This window comes from Parasteatoda tepidariorum, chromosome 1 (assembly GCF_982258835.1).
Source record: "Parasteatoda tepidariorum strain Cologne lab strain chromosome 1, Ptep-v5.0, whole genome shotgun sequence".
NCBI classification, from domain to species: Eukaryota; Metazoa; Arthropoda; class Arachnida; order Araneae; family Theridiidae; genus Parasteatoda; species Parasteatoda tepidariorum.
Genome location: NC_141755.1, coordinates 29,854,247 through 29,876,377, shown reverse-complemented (window position 1 = coordinate 29,876,377; position 22,131 = coordinate 29,854,247). Strand labels below are relative to the sequence as shown.

General features: G+C 28.7%; 1 protein-coding gene across 1 annotated transcript in view; it reads right to left on the bottom strand.

Annotated features, from left to right (window-relative positions):
• LOC107455647 (uncharacterized) overlaps window positions 1–15,794 on the bottom strand; it is a 102,277-nt gene extending 86,483 nt beyond the window's left edge. Inside the window, exon 1 of the mRNA XM_016073289.4 lies at window positions 15,646–15,794. The gene's annotated coding sequence lies outside the window, so the exon portion shown is untranslated. The remainder of the gene's footprint in view (window positions 1–15,645) is intronic.
• Window positions 15,795–22,131: the final 6,337 nt, after the last annotated feature.

Genomic DNA, 22,131 nt, shown 5'->3' with positions numbered 1-22,131 from the left:
ATCTCGCAGCACTCCTCTCGGGAAAAATAATCAGGACATACAATTTTTTTTATAGAATTATTATACGTATTTGTCCTATTTAAATTTTTTTTCCTTTTAATTTAAGGACACATTAGAGAATTAATTTTTTTAACACATTTCAAATTTCAATTTTTTTTAACAAAAAATAGTCTGTTTTTCTGAGCAGTTTTGTCATGAAGAATAGTAAATATGCTTAGAGAATAATATTGACGGGTTCAAATTTCAAATTTAAAGCGTGCATGGTGCTTTTTATAATAATTGTTTTTTTTATTATGGAACTTAATAGTCCGTTGACTAGGTATTAGTGCTTTTAAAAATACATGTGTTTAAACGTTTGACGCAGCAGATTGGACACTGGTGTCCCATATATCTATCAATATATATATATATATATATATATATATAAATATATATATATATATATATATCTATATATATATATATATATATATATATATATGTATATATATATATATATATATATATATATATATATATATATATATATATATATATATATATATATATATATATATATATATATATATATATATATATATATATATATATATATATATATATATATATTTATTTATATATATATTTATATATATATTTGGTATATATATATATATATATCTATATATATATATATATATATATATATATATATGTATATATATATATATATATATATATATATATATATATATATATATATATATATATATATATATATATATATATATATATATATATATATATATATATATATATATATATATATATATATATATATATATATATATATATATATATATATATTTATTTATTTATATATATATTTATATATATATTTGGTATATATATATATATATATATATATATATATATATATATATATATATATATATATATATATATTTATTTATATATATATTTATATATATATTTGGTATATATATATATATATAAATTTGTTAATTCGTGCTATTTATCTAATTTTTTATTAAATTGTTAAAAATATGCATATTATTGATGAAAAAAAATATTTAAAGGCTTAATAAAAGTTATACATTTTATATTTTAAGAACTTATAATCTACTTTAACTGATAAACTTACTCACTGATAAAAATATATGATTAAAACTTCCTGAATAACGAAAACTTTATCGTGTCTTCTGTTCTATAGGAACACCTAAAGCTCAATAATTTTTACCAAAGCGCTTCGGAAATGAATTTGGTAAAATTAACAATAAAATATGGTTGCCTAATACATAATAAAATTTGGTAAATGTGGTAAAATTTGGTAATTTTGTCATATTACCTTAGAGCATGGCATAAAAACTATTTATCGGTTAAATTTACTTTTCAGAGTTATATTTTTTACCTTGTGTGTGGTAAAAAGAACTACAATTATGAAAACAAAAATTTCCGGTAAAGTGTTATAGTATGAACGGCAAAGTCCCATAATGAATGGTTTAAATACCGTATATTTTGAATTTATATACCTATTTTTTTAAACCAAAAATGTCATTGCCATAGAGTACGGTAATTTTACCGGAATGTTTTTCTTCGGGTATAAACTGGCTGAAACACAAGCCTCTTATAAACTTATGGAGAAACATAAATTCCGTAAATTTATGGAAAATTATGCATTTACGGAAAATCATACATATTATAAATTGATCGAGAGATAGGCGTTTTATAAACTCTGACTGGTAAACCATACATTTTTTAATACTAAAAAATTATTTTTAAGTTTTTTCTTGCTACAATTCAACACACTGTACATTCCGACTCGTCTTTAAAATTGATTTTAAAATAATTTTTATCTCCACTTGGAGAAACAATTCATGCACACTCCTATAAGTAAATATAATATTAATTGTTTGACCCAGTTAGAAATGGAGCGAAGATTTATTAACAAACAAAACATTCTTCACTCCAAGGAAGTTTAGAATAAAAAAATATTTGTTAAACTTTATATTCAATTATCTAAATATCCACATATCGAAGTATTAGAGATTTTATGCATTCTGAAATTCGCTAATAGAAAAAAAAGTATCAATGAAAAACATATTACTAACTAGAAAAATATCAAACTCTGATATTTTTACTTTTTATTCTTGTTTTCAAACAGATTAAGGAAAGGGGTTTAAAAATATTTTTCAGAGAAACTGTAAATCTCGTAAAAGAGAATTCAATGTGATATAGGCAGAACAGACTTTTATAATGATGTTTTAAAGATGTTTGGAGTAGGAAAAATAAAAGAAACGCATGAAGTTATACTGATGTTTTTATCGTATTTTATAATTAAATAGTTTAACGTCATATAATTATTTTCTTTTTTTAGTCTGCTTGAAAAATTCAGTTTTTTAATTTATTATTTTTCTTTATAGTTGTCTGTTTGTACAATAAGTACGAAGTAAGAAAAAAAAAACATATTAGATAATTAGTCCGAGGAATTCTAACAGCTGTTAAACTTATTGAAATTGTTTTTTTGAAAAAAAAGCATCTGAAAAGACCAATCCGTTTTAAGACTTGGCTCCCGAGTTATTTTATCTTTGAGGTTATGTTGTGTTAAAAATTTCAAAAATGTGAAGGCGAACGTCGATGTTTGAGAGTTACTCCTAAGATAGAGTGTTTTTCTACGTAACAAATATACTATATCTACACAAATGATATTTAATAGATTAAATAAAATTTTTTGAGAGAAATATCTATTTTGAGATAAATAGTGGCGAGGGGATTTTTGAGCAGAGCAAGCTACGAGTGCAGCTTGAAAAGTGCGACAAATATTAAAAGTAATTTTTTTTGTACAATTCATCAAGCAAGAGTAATCTTTAATTCAATAGAGTTTCATGGTGTTCTACGTTATATACTTTACTTGGAAGCATATTAATTTAATACGAAAAGTATTCCTGAAAGACAAATTTGTTTTATTCTCAAAAAAATTTTTTTTTTTAAGTTTAATTCAAATCTATATAAATATAGCAGAATGTTAACATGTATGTGTGTGGATGTATGTATTTTATACAAAACCACACTTCTAAGCCAATCTGCTCCAAATTTAGCGTAAATACATTCGAAAATACGGCGGATACAACTCTTTATTTTAAGACTCTCTCCGATATTCGGCTCACGCGCTACATCCCAAAGAAAGAGTTTTCTATAGGATTTGATAAATATTTCACAGATCTGTTATTCAAAAAAGGTTATAAAACAAAATAAAATGAAAATATTTTATAGAAGACCCATGGTGACTAAGGATATAGAGTGCTCGTCTCCTAATGAAGTAAACCGGTTTCGAATCCCAGAGATGGTTGGTCGATGAGAATTCCTCTCCCGGCTCGCACCGACCACAATGCTGACTTAAAATATCCTGAGTGGTGGGCGGATCATGGGTTAGAGTCCCCTTGCCGTTAGGCTAACCATGGGAAGTTTTTATGGTATTCCGCTAGATTCAATGCAAATGCGGGTTAGTTCTCCCAAAAAGTCATCCACGAAGGCAATTTTCTTCCAATACTTGATTCAGGATAGATAATGCTTCTCTTATGGATTGGGTTCAAAATTACAAAGCTATGTAGTTGAGCATTGGCAGTCGTAAACTCAGAATTGGGTCGGTTGTTCAATGCCGGTTATAAAATAAAATGAAATATTTTCTTGTGTGAGTGATTTATTAGCTGGCAGATCTAATCAAATAAAAACGAATTTTGTCGTTCGTTTGAATGAATTATTTACCTTAAGTTTCCTATGTTATGTTATCACAAGTAAATCCAATGTTAATAATTTTGCAATTTATGGTGATGACATCATAAAATTCATATTTCGAAAAGTATATGAAACCACGTGTTTCCTACATTGATATTTATGCTTTTAAAGCATCTTTCTATCAACTTCAATAATGAAAACTCAACAAGAAATAATGAAAAATAATTGAGTTCATATATATTATGCATTAGAAAAATTAAGTGGTGAATTCTAAATTTTACATTTAAATGATACAATATTTACAGTTAATTTTTTTTCTAACAATATATATATATATATATATATATATATATATATATATATATATATATATATATATATATATATATATATATATAAGTCCAAAATGAAGATAAAACAAAGGAAAATTATAGACATATGAAAAAAAGGGGGGGGGGAAATAATAATTAAAAAAAAAATAACAAACAACTGATAAAAAAGAAAAAAAGGATTAAATTTTTTTTAAAAAACCGGGAAATAGAAGATATAATCTTTTCATCAGCCCACACGATTATATCCGCAAAAAAGAGTGCTTTCTGATATTTTATCAATATAGCCAAAGCAAAACATATTAATACAATAGTGTGAGGAGCACTCAAAAAAATTTTTTTTACAAAAATTACAGCAAATCAAATCGAACACAATAAGTAAAAATAACACTTAAAAACAGAAAATAAAATAAAATAAAAGAAAAAAGAGTATAAAACAAAATCTCCAAAGCGAGTAGCGAAATCAGATGTATTTACATGAACGGGAAATTTTTCAAGAATGATTTAAAAATATTTTCGCAACAAGATTGCCAGATTACAAAATATGAAAACAAAAGCGCAAATTGAGTGTAACTAAAGGAATTTAAAGTGCCGTTCTTACTGCATTGTTGAAGTGGTTCCATCAATTTGAAGAAAAATATCCTTTCCATTGTAAAGATAATTATTAAAAAGACAAAAATTAATCAGAATTTCCCAATAATCAAAATGACAACAAAGGATATTTTTAAAATCATAGTAATAATTCAAAAGGAAATCTTTTAGTTTAGAAAGGGGAATGCTATTGAAAAGATTCTGGAAATCAAAAGTCGCAATAAAATTAATTTTATTATGTTTAATAAAAACTAAAATCTGCTGATTATTAGTGATAAACCAAAAGAAATCTTCTTTAGAAATATTGTTAGTAATTTTATTTAAGTAGTTAGAGAAAATGGTGCCAGGTTTAGTTATATAAATTAGGTGCTATGAATCTGAAGGATGGTGATATTAGGGTATTTATACATTTTGAAGGGAGGTAAAAAAATCTATCATTACAGACCTATATTATGCACAGTGGTTTAATAAGTTTACATTATCACAGTAAAATGATAATACCTTATTTGTTTACTATCGCATTTAATTAAGCGATTTGACATCAATAGCAGTTTGGCTACTTTTTAACTGCCTCCATATAAGCACTGGTATTGACTCGCATGCTAAATATGATTTTAAAATATTGATGGCATTACATATTAAACTTTATATTAAACTAGATATACGCAATGTTTCTCATCTTTTAATATATATGTAAGTCACATTTGACAGTTAGCTAGTCTACTTTTCTAATGCTAAAGTTTGTAAAGTCAAAAGTTGAAATTTGTAAAACTGTTAAAGCTTGTAAGTAAAATTAAATTAGTGACAGGTTTGCCTTATACGCTAATTGGTATAAAAAAAAGTATTGAGACACTCACGTAGGAAAATGAAGCTGTCAGGTGGTACATCATGATGTGAGGGGGGTGTTTTTCATGGTTTGTTCTGGGACCTTTCGTTTATTTCATTGGAAATATAAACTCTGAGATGTGTGGGACCACTCTGGACGCTGCAGCTCTCCCAACTCAATGGCAATCTACTGGGGGCAGGCACATTTCACTTTCAAAAAGGTTAACAGCCCCATTTACACGTCTACATTTGCGCAGCCATGGTTTGATTAAATGGGTGTTCAAAAACAAGAGTACTATCTCAGAGCCCCATTTTAATCCCATAAAACATTTTTGTGACAAATTAGAAGTTAGATTACAGCAAAATCAACCATCGTCACTGCTAGTACCCATTTCAGCTGTGATTGACAATTAGAAGTTGATTATTATTTTACGCTTCCTATGACAGATCCTATGGTATGATGGTCGAGTCCTATGTCATCGATACAAAAAGGATCATATTAATGCATGTTTTCGGGCTCACCGAGGCAGCACCACTGGTGGTCCGCACATTTTTGGTTAGTTAGTGCATCAGCAATAACTTTAAATTATGTTAGCAATGAGTTTACCCACAATTTAAAATATCTTTAAAAGGAATTATTAGCAAGCAGAAAATAATAAAATTTAAGTTTAATTATAAGCTTGAATTCTATAACAAAAACAAGAAATTACTACAACAATTAACAAGCTGTACAACAAGAAATTACTACATTGTTCGAATTTTCTTTCGAAAATTATGGTAAAATAACCGGCAGCAGCATGTTCATCCAATTAACCGTAAAAGGTATCGTTAAATGTAAGTTAAGCGTTTTCACACATCACAATATAGTAATGGCTGATGACATGCTCTTTTTCTCTGAAAACTTCTTCTTTTTTTAAAACTGTACTTCTGACAGGATTTTGACCCGAAACCAAGAATTAAAGTACACAATGATAGTACACAGCTACTCTTATTTTTTTACATCATAAGAATGGTCATATAATTCGCTGTCTTACGAATGCGTATGAATGTTTAATTTTAATATTTTAATGAGTGCTGAAATTACAGCACATGATGTTTGTAATGTCTTTCTTGTCGCCTTGTCTTACAAAAGAGAAATGGTTAAAATAAATAAAAGACTAAAAACTATTTCTAAATTCTTTCCGCAATTCTTTCTACAATAAATGGAAGACCAATTAAACGTGTTTATATTTCAACTCCCATTTCCCAATGCTCGTAAATAAAATAAAGTAGGCCGCAACACACATTAAATCATACATCAACACACACTTGAAATGCAACCAAAGACGCTTTTAAAAAACTCTCTGTGGAAAAATTACCCGTCTGGATTTTGTATTCTACTTCTGAGAAAAGTAAAAAAGAATGATTTTCTTCCTTTTGGGTGAAGACGACATTCGCGAAGGAAAAGAGTTATGTCTTCAATCTCGAGCTTTTCCGAAAGGAACTGATGTCTGTTATTTATGCCAATCACCCCAACTATGTCTTAAGACTATTTTTTTTTTTGTTCGTACATTCCATCGTCCTTTTATTAGAACTTGATGCTAGAATTGCAAGACAATGAAGAGCGTTCCAAAAATATATATATATATATTCTGAGATCTCACCTTTCTACTAGTTCCTTTCATTATGTTAGAGTGGAATTCGAGAATTTGAAATTGAAATCAAATGGCGGGTTCAAATTCTTAAAATTATTTTATTATTATTTTGCTTTGTTGTTTATTATGATTTTGTTAAACGTACATTTATTATTACAACTTCTTTCTAAAATTTTATTATTGAAGGTTAGCAATATCTTGATGCTATTTTTCAAAATGCTTGTATATTTTGTAAGTATTTTACCATTGGAAAATTATTTTATTAAAAAAAAATACCCAGTTCGGGGTGTAATTCGACTGTTATTTTCTTCCTACATTGGATTATTGGCTGCATTTCTGACATAAACTCTAAAAGTGTGGTTTAAAAAGCATAATTGCGATATTTTTAACTCAGATATATTTATCGATACTTTTGCTTTTTGTAAATAATAAAGGTAGACATGCTAACTAAAAGATGATTCGCTAGATTTATACGAATTAGAATTGAAAATTTATTCTGAAATGTGAACATGCATTTGTTTCCAATTCCAGTTTGTATTAATATTAATTTTCTCCCCAAATGCAAAAGAAAAAACAAAGTAATGCATTCTCGCAACAGCCCGTAGAAGGCCATGGGGATCACGTAGATTAAGGCTCCAAAAATTTCATGACCAAAGGCATGATTGGGGCAGTATGGTAATATTTGTGCATAGGCTACCTTTACTTCCCTGACAAGCTGGTATCGATCCAAAGCTGGGCGGACTCCAAGCCGCCAGTGAGGATCGATCCCTAGTCATTAACTATGACAGTTTGGTGGCTTAACTACTGAGCCACGACGGGTAAAATGCAGAAGTAGCATAATTAAATTATCTGGTTTGAAACATTTACAATTCTAAAACCAAGTTAAATTTTATTTAAGATTAACACTGCACGTTACATCGAGAATTAAAGATAACATTAAATAGAAGATAAATATTGAGCGTAATGCAAAGGATTAAGGAAAGCATAAGTCAAATATAAACAATTTAAGTCACTGACAATATTAAGGAAAACATGAAAAGAGGAATATTTAACGAGTTGCAAAGTATTAAAAAACTATGACATGAAATTGAAGACGATAAATACGATAAATCAATCAAAGCAAATATAGACTCGCCAGTTTGCTACATTGTGTAAAACTCCGGATCAATTTACGATATAAAGTTGCATCTTTGGGTGCATCATCCATAATATTTTGCAATAATATATTGCAATAATATTTTGCGGTAAAATTCATTTTTACCATACAATATTATACGGTAATTTTTTCGGTAATATTTATTTAAATAGAGTGAATCAGTGATTTTACTGAAATTATTGTGAAAATTGCGGTTTATCATATTTTTTGCTACGTAGCACGTTTCGGTAAATAAAACGGTTACGGTAAAAATGGACCTTACGGTAAAGAGTACTTTTTAGTAATTATGGGTAAAAAGTATTCATGTCAGCATTTTTTTACCCGTAATTTGATCAGGAATTTCGTACAGTGTATTGGCGGACAAATATTTTGATCTTTCGAGTAAATATTTTCTTGAAAATCATTGTGGTTCAAATAAAACTACAATAACCCGGAGTTTCTTGCTGATAAATATTAAAAACGATTACCGAAAGCTTCAAACTTGATAAGCAAGTTTAAAGATATACATTAAAAAGTCCTTAAATCTATGCCATCAGATGTACTATCTCCGTTATTTTTTGACACCTCGTATTGTCATTTTAAAGAAATAAGTCTTTTGCAGAAGTTTAGCAGTGAAGTGTTCAGCGTATGCTACGGATTATAAAAAATGAGCTTTTTTACAGTTTCCATTTTCTACATTATTTCATGTTTTTAGTCACCAAAGAGTTATTTGAACTGCATCAGTTAAAATTTTAAAAATTGTTAATATTTTTTCGTGAAAGGGTATTTGGATGCGCAAGTATTTTAGATTGGAAGGCACCAATTAGAGCTAAAAATTCAACTCTGAATTAAAGGGTTGCTTATTTTCTAATATCTAATTTAATAACTTAAAATTGTAACCTCGGGAATTTTTGGACAAAAAATATTTAAGTGATTAATTTTATTAAAATTTTTAATTTTCTATATGACATTTACTTGCAATGCGATGTGATTAGGATGGATTGTAATAGATCTTAGCTCAGACAAAATCTTACAGTTTCATTTAATTTTTTAACCGGCGTTGATCAGCTGATTTAATTGTGAGTTTACAACTATCAATGTTGAACTCCACGGTCTTGTAATTTTGAACCCAACCCAGAAGAAGAGAAAACTTTTAGGTAAAGCATTGGAACAAACTAGTCTTCGTAGAGAGATTTTTGATGGAACTAACTTGTATTTACGTTACATGAAGAAAAATCCAAGAAAATAACCCATGGTTAGCCCGACGGCAAGGAGGTTTTTATCAATGATCCGTTTACCACTGGGGATATTTTACGCTAGTACTATGTTTGGTGCGATCCGGGGAAAAGTTTGAATCAACCAGCTACCGCTGCGATTCGAACCTGGGCTACCTTACAGGGAAGATAACGCTCCGTCCCATAGGAAAAAAAAAGCTTAGTCAAAACTATCAGAAAATTGCGAAATTTAATGTGTTTCTGGATCTATTGGAACACCAAAAAGTTTGGCAATTTTTACGAAGCACCTTGGTTATGGTTTTGGTGAAGCTAACAATAAAATATTGCTTTATAATACATGATAAAATTTGGTTAATGTGATAAAATATGCTAAGTTTATTATGATACTGTACAGCATGACATAAAAACCCTTTATTTACATTTTAGATTTGTATATTTTACTAGATTTTGTGGCATTAAGAACTATAATTTTTAGAACCAGTCATACCAGTTAAAATAAAACAAATAACCTACGATTAAAAAGATAAATTCAAATAAACAGAAAAAGAAAGAAAACGATAAACTCATTGTCTAAAACTAGCAGTTAAGCTTCTTACTACAGCAGGGAGGTGAATCCATTTGATTGAAGAATGTTCCGATTTCGTCTCACATTAAAAAATAAAAATAATTGTCGCATTTTCACATGCTTTAACATTAGAGTGTAAACTTTATGCATTTCTCTGTAGCGTTTTCAGAAAATTTCAAATTTCTACTAAGACTATGCCTATTACACTGCGAGTTGCAATTGCTTCCTAAATTAAATTTTTTTTCTTCGTCATTCTGACGTCAAACAAAATTTGTACTGAATCAACAAATAAATATCAAAAAAAGATAATAATAAAATATTTAAAATTGTATTTTTCAACTAGAATAAAAAAAGGAAAATAGTATTATTTTGTCTGATCTAAAACGTAGAATGTAGGAGGGCTTCTTAATAAAATTCTAATACTAATGAAATTACCCTCTTCGTCTTTCAGAAATGATCTATCCTTTGATTTTCATTTTAGACCTGACGAAGTTAAAATTATATTTTCCCTTCCTATTCTACCTGATAAATGCAGTTTTTAACACTTTTATTTTATAATTTGAAATTTAAATAATTAACTTGGTTTAACTTAAAATATCTTATAACACAAAATAATTTGAATGCGAATCTTTGACAAATAAAATAATCTTTGGAATTAATTTAATACTTAAATATCATTCTACTTGATTATCTCAATATTCATCTTGATTATAACATTCTACTTGATTATCTTGATTTTATCATTCTACTGGTTCCGCTTGATATCATTCTACTTGATTATCTACTATTTCATATACTTGATATCATTCTATTTGATTATTTACAACTTGATCTTTCTGATATCATTCCATTTGATTATCTACTACTTGATAGAATTCTATTTGATTATCGACTACTTGATTCTGATTGAAAAGTGCAATTTTTTATTGTTTTTATTTTGTTAATAATATAGTCTAATTTTTTACTTTTTAATACTTTTAATTTATATTTCAAACTTTGAATTATAAATTTGGTTTAACGTAAAATATCTTTTAGTACTAAATAATTTGAATCCGAAATATTGACAAATAAAATAATCTTCGGAATAAATTTAATACCTTATAATTTGATCATGATTATCTCAATTATATTATTCTATTTGAATAAATCTTCATAATCTTGAATATATCATTATACTTGATTATCTACTAATTGATTGCACTTAAAAAAATACATTTCTTAATGCTTTTATTTTGTTATTCGAAGTCTACATTTTTAATTTTTACCATATTATATTACTAAATGATTTGAATAAGAATCGTTGACGCATAGAGTAACTTTCAGAATGAATTCGATATAATAATATCATAATTTAACTTAAAAACGTCGAAGCCTCTTTTCTATCTTTCCTTTTCGTTCGTAACTTCTTTGTACACGCAATGCATCAAGGGTGTTGTGATGAATGGAGCTTTCGAATGATGGAAGATAAAGGAGACGCTTAAATTTGATAAACGGTGAAAAATGATTCCTTTATCGATTTCTCACATCCAAATGATTTTTCAGCATCTCCTAATATATCAACAAAATGTTAAAGGTCGTTCCTAATGATATTTAGTTATGGCGGGAAGAGAGGTAATTTTGTTACCGTCATGCATGCTAAACAGCAACCACTGGAAATAGTTCTATTTTTAAAGCTAAGAAAATGCATAATTCATAACTTAGTGAATGAAGAACATGTATAGTTACAAATTCATTCTTATTTGAAGATAATTTTTATTATAACAATGAATAGATGAGTAAAAATATTTTATGAGAGCAACAAACACTAGAAATGTTACTGAGCTTGTGTTTTTTTATGACACTTGGGCAAGCCAAGAAAACGAGTCATCGGTCCTTGTGAATCAAGTCCTTGTGAAGAAGCGCCTCTCGTTTGACAAGAGAGCACCTTAAGGGTGAGCAAGGGCTCTATATACAATGGTTCTTATTAAATTATTAAGTATTATAAGAGGGTAGAAATAAAAATTTCTTTGAATAATGAAATAAAAGCCTTAAAAATGCATTTTTCAATTAGAATCAAGTTGTAGATTATCCTGTAGAATGATATAATCAAGATGCAATCATGTAGATTTATTTCAAGTAGAATAATATGATTAAGATACAATCAAGTAGACTGGTTTAATCAAGATAAATAATATATAATCGTGTCGAATGATAATATATTGAATTAATTTAAAAGTTTATTTTATTTGTCGATGAATCGTGCACAAATTATTTTGGATAGTAGGATATTTAAGTTGAACCGAGTAATTATTTAAACTTTGAAATATAAAATAAAAATATTAAAAACCACCTTTTTCAAGTACAGTGGGAAGAATATATATAATTTTATTTTTGTCAGGTCTAAATATAAATCATAGGAAATCTTACTGTTTTAAAAATAGGAAAAGGTACTGCTCATAGCTTACTAGATGAAGATAAGATTAATTCTAATTAAAAGAAAATTTCATCCATTACGATGAATAGCTAAGTAAATAAATTTTATTATAATTTTTTCTGCCGCAAGTTCACAAACGATAAAACATCTCGATCCCTTATTTTAAAACCAACTAAATTCTATTGAATTTTATCACTGACGTTGAACAGTTGAAAATAATCTTTAATGCAATAATTGCTTGATTCCTTATCCTTTATAGTAGTTTTAAACATATCCCAGAACTCATGGTAACTTCTTATTTAGACACGGAGAGAGATTCGCTTTCGTGATGGATTTTTTGATGGAACAAACCCACATTTGAGTAATGCGAGGAGGAAAACCTCCAATATCTTGTATGGTTTATCCAAAATCTTGTTTGGATTTGCGTGTTTATCCTTTTACCACTGGGGTTTGTTGCGAGCATCTAAAATAACCTATCATCGGTAAGATTTGAACCAGAGCTATCGAATTGGAGAGAAGCGAGCATAATATTCCCTAAGCTTGCGGTATCAAACATAGTTAAACATAAGTAGCCTCTATCTAATTCTAATAACAACCTATACCTAAATAGGTTCGTAAGGTGTAATGAACGTGTACGAGTATCAAACTCCGTGTATCTATGCAGGCTTTATTTGACTCAGAGCTTGTTAGTGACTGTGTTAGATTTATGTTGAACGCTATGCTACATTGCAGTATGTACACTGTACATACAATATGCTACGTTACAGTTGCATCAGGGCAACGTACATGTACACCGTAAAAAATTCTGGTAAAAACTTTTTACCCAAAAATTCAGCTTTTTACCGGAACATGTTACGTAACAAAAAATATTATATACCGCATTTTTTACAATAATAATTACCATAAAATCGCTGAATTACAATAATTGAATTAATACTACAGTAAAAAGATATTAATATTTTTGTGTAAAAATGGATTTTATGGATGATGCAGTCATAGAACGGGTACTTCTGTGGCATAACTAACTACCACTACAAATATTAAATACCAAATCGCTAGTGTATAAGACATGTTAACTCGATTCTATCTAGAGGTGCCTTTTGATAGATGACGGTTGGCATAGTCGTTAACTCCTCTGCCACATTGGTGACCCGGACGGGATAAGAACTTGCCAATATTGATGGATGATCCACATTAAACAGTTGATTTGCTTAAAAATAAACTGCTCAAAAAAATCCTGTGAAGTAAATAAAATCTCCCGGTCATTAAACAAAAATTAAGAATAATAACAACAACAACAAAAAGTGCTGTTATAACAAAAATGAAGTAAAAAATAATGAGCGAAATGCTATGACGTAAAAATATAATGAGCAAAATATGACATAAAAAAAGGCATGAATCAATTAGTGGTATCCGTTCATCGAATTCTATCACAGATAAAATTCTGGAAGGGGAGTAATGTGGCATAACTATCTACCACTACAAATATTAAATACCAAATCGCTAGTATATAAGACATGTTAACTTGATTCTATTAAGAGGTACATTTTGATAGATGAAGGTTGGCATAGTCGTTAACTCTGCCCCCACACTTCATACCGTTATTTGATCCAGAAGTTTTTACAGTGTAACAATTATGCTTTTATAACTTCGCCATCAGTTTCATGACAAAATTTTTTTTTGCTAAAATCTTACTTATATAGACTACAAAATCACTAAAACTATTAATTGATTTTCGCCCCAGACTCAGATTCATTTCCTTCGTCATTAAATAACATGAAACTTTATATCATAAAATGATTCTAGAGCAATAATACGGTGTCTAGATCCATTGTTTCTGATTGCTGTCATCGTATTCAATCATTCATTCAATCATATCGCATTCAAGTTAATTAAGTTCCTCAGATTAAGTTCCACCTATTTTTTTTATTAAGTTCCTTCATTTATAGTATCAATCACTTTTAAACAAAATATATTATGTATCGTGTGTTTGAATTATTTACTAAAAGCTATAAATGAAATTCATTAAAAATGATCTATTATGAAAAAAATATTTTTGGTCGATTTTCTTAGTTGATTTCTTGGCAGAAAAAAGGAAATTCGAAAATAGTTTTGATTTGTGGATAGAGAATTACTGTAAATTTATGAAACAAAGAAGGATTACTTTGACATAAATAGACTGGTGCAAGGAAGTGTATTTACTTATTTCAAAAAATTATACAATTAGATACTGCTTTAAAAACAGAATTGATTATTTCTAGTTTAAGAAGTAAGCAAATAATTATCAGTTAAATTATAATAGCGTCAAACGGAGATGGTGTCTTAAAAAAATTATTTTTTAAATTTTAATTTTTCAATAAAAATTTGAATGCTAATTCAAAAATTAATTTTGAAATTTAATACAAAATTTAGATCTTTAATGCAATGTGTTAATGTCGAAACCAAAGCAAATCAAAATCCATTTACTTCTAAACCCTTTCTTCCATGCACTTTGTATTTAAACTTAAAAATTACAGGTTTACAACTAAACTTTCCAATCCTGTAATCCTTGCAATTTCTTCTAATAACTCAACCATGCTAATATTATTGGTAAATATGACAATAAATACAACTATTACTAGGATTTAAGAATTAATATAAAATCGTAACCACAAATCTTCAAAATTCATGAGCGATAACATTTTTGCCTACCTCAAGCAACGATGCTTAAGTATAACTGAATGCTCGATTGTATTTGTAGAGAGTTAAACTTTTCCTTCACAATTTCATAATTTGCACATATTAAATCTTTTATTTATAATTTCAAAACGATTGCAAGTCTATATTTTCCAACTTCCAAATCATTTCCACCTAAACCACCCACCTAAATAACATTTTTGCGTGTCTTAAACAACAATCATCGCTTAAAGATAGCTAGATTATTTCATTAAAGCGTTTTTAACCTTTAAAATTTTCATTCTGAAAATATGACAACCTATTTCAAAGTTTTCTCCTTAAGTTAAATCTTCAAAGCATAGTTTCAAAGAAATGGCAACTCGATATTTACCAACTTCAACACCATTTATACCTAATTCTTGCACTTTCTTCTTGCAACTCAACCATTTCAATGCCATAGGATAAAATTCAGAAATAAAATAGAATTTTTTAATACAAATAATGTAAAATGATTATAACATCTCTTACCAATGGTTTATGAAATCACGTAGTTATAATTGCGCAAATGACGCTCCAATACAAAGAAGCTGGGACCGGGAATGTTCGCGTTCTTCTTTGGAAAATGGAACATTACCGTTTCGTCTCAGGTGTAGGAATGGGAGATGACTGTAGAAAACATCTCTTTGCCACTTCACCTAGAATTGTTGGGCATGCGCCCAACTTCGATCGAAATTTGGGAGTTAGCGATGGGAGAGAAGAGAACAGGAACTTAAACTTTGTTCCCTTTTTCATAAAAGCACCCCCTTCAGTTGAATTAGTCCGAGATTTGTGGGGAAGGGATATTTCTTAATTGGCGGAATAAGCACCGCGAATCCCGAAGGAAACTTATTATTATTTTTTTCTGTGGGTAATTAAAACTTCCAAGGCGTGTAGTTAGTTTCTGGATGCAGTTAAAGTAAGCGTGAAAATTGCTGAGATGCTTAAGAAAAAAAATTCTATGCTGATTCCAGTTTCGTTCTCGAGAGTAAGGTGGAGTGTTATAATGTATTAGCGAAATAATTGGAATGGAAACTGGTGGACTTCAGGGAATACTTCAAGCAGTTACAGCAATAGATAGAATTTCGGAGATAGTATTTTCACATACAGTACCGTTCATTAGTTTCTATGAAACATATATTTTTTTATCTTTCTTTTTTACATTTTTCTTCAAGAGCATGCATAATAAGCTACCTCAATGTAATATGTATTGTGCCGAAACCTGGTTCCACTGATTTCTGTATCAAGCACTTGTCTTTAAAAAAAAGTTAAAATATCAATTACCTAAAAACGGAAATTTTAATGCAAAGATGCGATTATTCAATCGTATTATGTGAGATTCACAGGAAATTAGGTGAATCATTTGGACAAAGATATACAGTACCGCTTATTAGTTTCAATACATCTCTGAAATTTTTCTTTTTATCGATTTTAATTTTCATGAAACGCATGCATAATTCGCTAATTCACTGGTAAACTCTGATTTCAAAATTGCATCTATCCATTTTCTACATTGTCACAATTATCATAATTGTCATAAACAAAGGTTTAAAAATCTTTTGCCGCAAAACTGAAATTTAAATGCAAAGTTTTGACCACTCCACTGGATTATACAAAGCATACACGATATAAGGCAATTATTTGGACATAAAAACCAGTGATTAAATTATCTTACAAGGAGCACCAAAATAAATTCATTATAAGATCCAAATCGAATCCCAACATAATTTATTTCAATTATACAAGCCAACATCATTTGTGATGGAAGATGTTACAATTGAAATAATTTTGGAGCCACAATTTTATTTAAAAAAAACCAGGTTGTTTTTTATGAACATTATAATTTTAACAGAAAATCAGAGATTTACGCCTCCAAATGGTTCATCCTATACTATGGATCACCAAATGGTTACAGAATATTTACCGAATATTTGTGGAATATTTCAGTATGGTTACCGAATCAGTATAAATTATCTCACAACCCGAATCCGTAAAATTCATCTCACGATCCGAATCGAATTCCAACATAAACGATTTTAATTTTACAAACTTACATCATCTATGGCAAAAGGTTGCAGTGCAATTAGAATGTGACATTGCATACAAAATTTTGCCCAAACTGGTCAATAATGTGCCCTAGTATGAGGGAAGGTGATTATTTTAAAGGGGTTATTTTGATTAAGAGTAGAATTTATTTGAAATTTTGCTAAACGTGCCTCTTGTTCTGATTAAAAAATTGCATTTACGTGAAAGCGTTTTACGTTGTTGATGTTTCAAAAAATCTAAAAATATGTTTATTTTTAAAAAATTCTGAAATGCATTGAAAATTAATGAAGGGTGTAGGGTAAGTAAAGGGCTTTGCCCTCAGTCAATTTCATTCCTTTAACTCATGATTTCTTGTTAATTATCTTCATTTCACGGTGTGATACGAAACTTTCCATATCAAGTCAAGTTTACCTTGTTTTATTATGAATGACGCAACAAAGTTCAGCTCTTGAATTTTATAAATTTCCGAAAACAAGTTTATTTGTGACAAATTTTTCTTCGATCAGATCCTTTTGAATGAATCAAGAAGGCATGTTAGTTAGTTACATGGATAGAACCAAAAAAAAACCCCCATAAAAACCTCTCAAAAATCTCTAAAAACCAGTGATAGAATCTATCTAACACTGAATATAAGTTTTCTCAACATTGTGGTTTGTGCTGGCAAACTTGTTTTTACTTAAAGCCTTCATATCACTTTATGTTCCCTAATTCCAAGATTATGTAAGCTGTGGCAATTGAATCATTAAAGGTTTTATGCATATTTTAAAAACAGTGCTATTAGAAAAGGAATTTAAAAAAAGTACTTTAAAAGAAAAATTAGTTTCAACTAATCATTATTTAGATAACTTGAACCATCACACTGAGCAAATTTGTTACATTATTAATTAAACTAGATCTTATATTAGGCGTTTAATTTACCATGTATCACTTTATGTTAAATTATAGTATCGTGTACTCAAGTTTAAGAAGAGCTAGAACTGTATTGAACTTGGATTTAGTGAATTTAAAATCAGTAAATTTTGAATTTTTGATTTATAACAGCATTTATAGTTCACGGTACGGAAACTGCTGCATGTTGACAAATTAAAAAAGGAAAACTACATTTTACAATTCAAGCAAAATGATTATCCAAGATAAATGCTCTGTAAAAACCCTATCTGAATTTAGTGGAGTCAAATTTAGTGTCAAAACTCCTAAAAAATTGTGAAAGAATACTTTATTTCAAGTTAATACTAAATCGTGCATTTTTACACATTCTAAAGAGTGTACTTAAATTACCAATAAATTGAAAAATCGTGCACTATGATCAGATGCATTTACTCCATTTAGTAACTATTTTGTAAATTTTGCCGTATGTTTGGTAATCGTCTGATGACTGCATTAGACTTATCAGATGAGAAGGTGAAATACACACTGTTCGAATTTTCTTTTTGAAATTACGCTGAAATTACCGGTCTATCCATCCGATTAACCACGAAATTTATGGTTAGCAACATTTCTTTACCCTTATGGTTGCTAAACCGTTCACAACTTATACAATCAAAAAACCGTGGATATAAAACTATGCGATTTGGAACCATTTACAACTGGCATATTTTCTAAACCATCACAATAAAATTTAAAATGACATCGGAACTTTAATGCTTCACCATTTATATGTGAATGATAGTTTCGTATTCTAATAGTTTCGTATTCTAATAGTCTAGGCCTGGATCACAGATTGAAGAGTGCAAGACACTAGATACTTTTCATGTATTGGAAGAATGGACGAAATATTATGGTATCTAAGCTGGGTCCGCCGATTATTAGATTCATCAATTAGCCATCTCAGCTACAGTATAGTGCGGCTTTCAGGAGAACTCCTCCAGACATCAGTCTCGCATCGTGGTGGGTACTATGGTTACGAGCAAAAGTCACTTCGAATAGGGGTGTGGGGTGAATAGTTTTGTCTTAATCTTGGCATAGGTCAGGGTAAGTAAACCAATCGGCACATTCATTTCTTCATTTCTCCTCATTAGAAATGTGCCCTCGCTTGTTATTATAGCAGCTGACAGAGTCCCAGATTCCTAGTCTGGAGGAGTTCTAAAAACCGCACAGTATGCACCCATCTGCATGGAACAGAATGGTTTCATTTGGTGGGTCTAATTTGCGTAGATATAAATCTTGTTGTTAAACTGTGTAAGGTAAAAACAATTAATAGATGTTTTTTTCTAACACTTAACAGCTTGAATATCATTTTTCTTATAGTTATTGGACTGTATTGGTTAAGAATGATAAAATAACAGTTGCTATTAAACCATTTTTAGGGAGAAATTTCTGACAGTATACTTTTCGTCTCGTATGCTTCTCAACATTCAACAGGAAGAGAAGTTAATTGTTACAAAAGGCATGCATGGCTTCAGCTGTATAATAAAGATAATTATGTTCTCATTAGAAAATATACATAAATTTGCCAAGTGTATTAAATAATTTTGTAATATTTACTTCTATTTGCTTCTGTTTTATTTAGCCTAGCTCGAATTCATCTCTGATATTTTCACTGTGCTGTGTGTATGTTTGATTATAACTAACTTATCTTATTTTAAGTATTGGTGTAAATAAATATGTATCCGAAATTAATGATAATTACTTTTTATTATATCGTAAAAATGACTTTACTGATTCATATCTTAATTTAGTCATTTTTATTATTACTGAAATGGAAAAATGGTGCCAACTACTTTAAACAAAATAATGCAACGGAACTTTGTTTCAAACACTTAGTATTAAGAGATATGTATTGTTTCGTTAAACCCTTTTGGTCTAAAGTATTTGTCCCCTTTTGTGGTGTTGACTTACACTAAACATTTTGATAGTGCGTTATTTTTTTTCTTTTCTAAGACATTTCTGTCTGTTCGAGCAGAATTGTTTCTCTACACCGTTTTGTTATAAAGTATTTGCCACCATTTGTGGCGTTGACATACACTAATATTTTTGACAGTGTGTTCTTTTTTCTTCTTTTTTTTCTAAGACATTTTTGCTGTTCGTGCAGAATTTTGATGGCTGAATAAATATAATATATGCGAGGTGAAATATTCCATTCCATGTTTTCTTTAATTGTAATAATCCGGATTGAAACTCCAAAGAGAGAAAATGCTAGGTTTGGAAATGGTTTTGAATTTACATTTAGCAGATGTTCTTGAGTTGATACCTAATATCGGTTTTCCATGCTGTTATCCGGCTTTAGAAATTTCGGAGAATATGCAATTTGGACGTTTAAAATAGGTAGTTCGAGGAAATTATAAAACTTTCTCTGAGTGGCTTTGGCATTTGATAAAACGAATTTAATGGAAAATATAATCCCTAAACTGGCATTTTATATTAATGGAAAAAAAAGTGTTTGTGAGGAAAATTTATAAAATATATAATAAGAAATATATAATATTAAGTACATAACATAAAGTATATGATATTAACTATAAAAGAGTCAAAGAACAGATGTCATAACTTAAAATTCTTATTAAACCTCAAAGTAAAAGAGAGAAAAAAATTTCCCTTCTATTTGGGTAGATTTCTTTTTGAACGTTTGGCAAACATGGATTTTTCTTTTTTTCCTTTTTTTGTCGACCCATGAAAATTAATTCAGCATTAATTTTTTTCTATTCAGATTACATTCTCAGAAAAACTTACCATTAAATACAAAAGCACAGTTATCAGTATAACTTTAGTGAAAGTTGTTTCAAGCACAAAACTGTTTTTTATTCAATTATTTATTTGCTCATTTATTGTTTTAATTAAATGTTTATTTACAACAAAATATTTCGATAGAACATAAACATTCATCTATCAGAAGGATTTCTGTGAAAATTTTTAAAAACATGGAGCAAATTATTTCATAAATTTTTTTCGCTCTTTTGGAGTGCGAAAATGATTCTATGAAGCGTGAACGCGTGACTAACAGAAAATCAACAAAAGAACATCATATTTTACTTTCATTTTCGAATAAATTAAATTATAAAAGGAACTCGGTCTTAATTTCTGTTATTTGTATACCTTTTTATAAACTACGACACTAAAATGGAAACTTTCGAAGAACCTGATGAAATTTTACAAAGACTTATAAGTTTGCTATGCATTGGAAATAATATTTTACTGCATAAAATTTCAAGCAAATAAATCCATTATGAAGTATAACGTGTTGGGGAAATAACTTTTTAACTATTTTCACGTAAATTTGGCATGTTGAAAATAATTTATTAAAATTTCAATTTGCTTTAAATTATCCATTAAAAAATTATATACTGGAAATAACTTTTTAGGGTTTGAAACTTCACATAAATGTATTCATTTGGTAATAACATGTTGAAAATAACTTTTTGCAGCAACCTGAAATTTTAAGCAAATTTATTCATTAGTAAATTTATGTTGTAAATAAAATTCTATAATTTGAAATTTTATGCATTAATTAGTTACATATTATTCCTTAAATCAGTTTGAGAAATTTGATTCCAAAACATACGTAATTAACGTTTTGTGTATGCTGTGTTTCTACAATAATATTCTGGGTATTTTGAAATTTTAATCATGCATTTTTGAATCTTCTAACTATTCAGAAAAAAAAACAATAATAGATATTTTCAAATTATTGATCTACAAAAGCTCTTTATTGATGTTTCCAATTTTTCAAATATTTAAGCTTTAACATAAATGATGTTTGATAACTTAGAGATCTTATTAGTAAAAATAGGAGTCTATAGCACATTCCCTAATATTTAATTTTTTTATTCGTTGCGTCAGATAAACCCAATAGTCAAAGCCATTATAGAGCAGACAAGTTCGCAAGCTACGTTATGTTAGTTTTAGCGTACGAGTTTGAAGGCTATTTGGATACCTAAAATTAGAGATATGGGAGGTTGTTCAGCTGTAAATTGTACAAACAGTTCAATAAAAGGC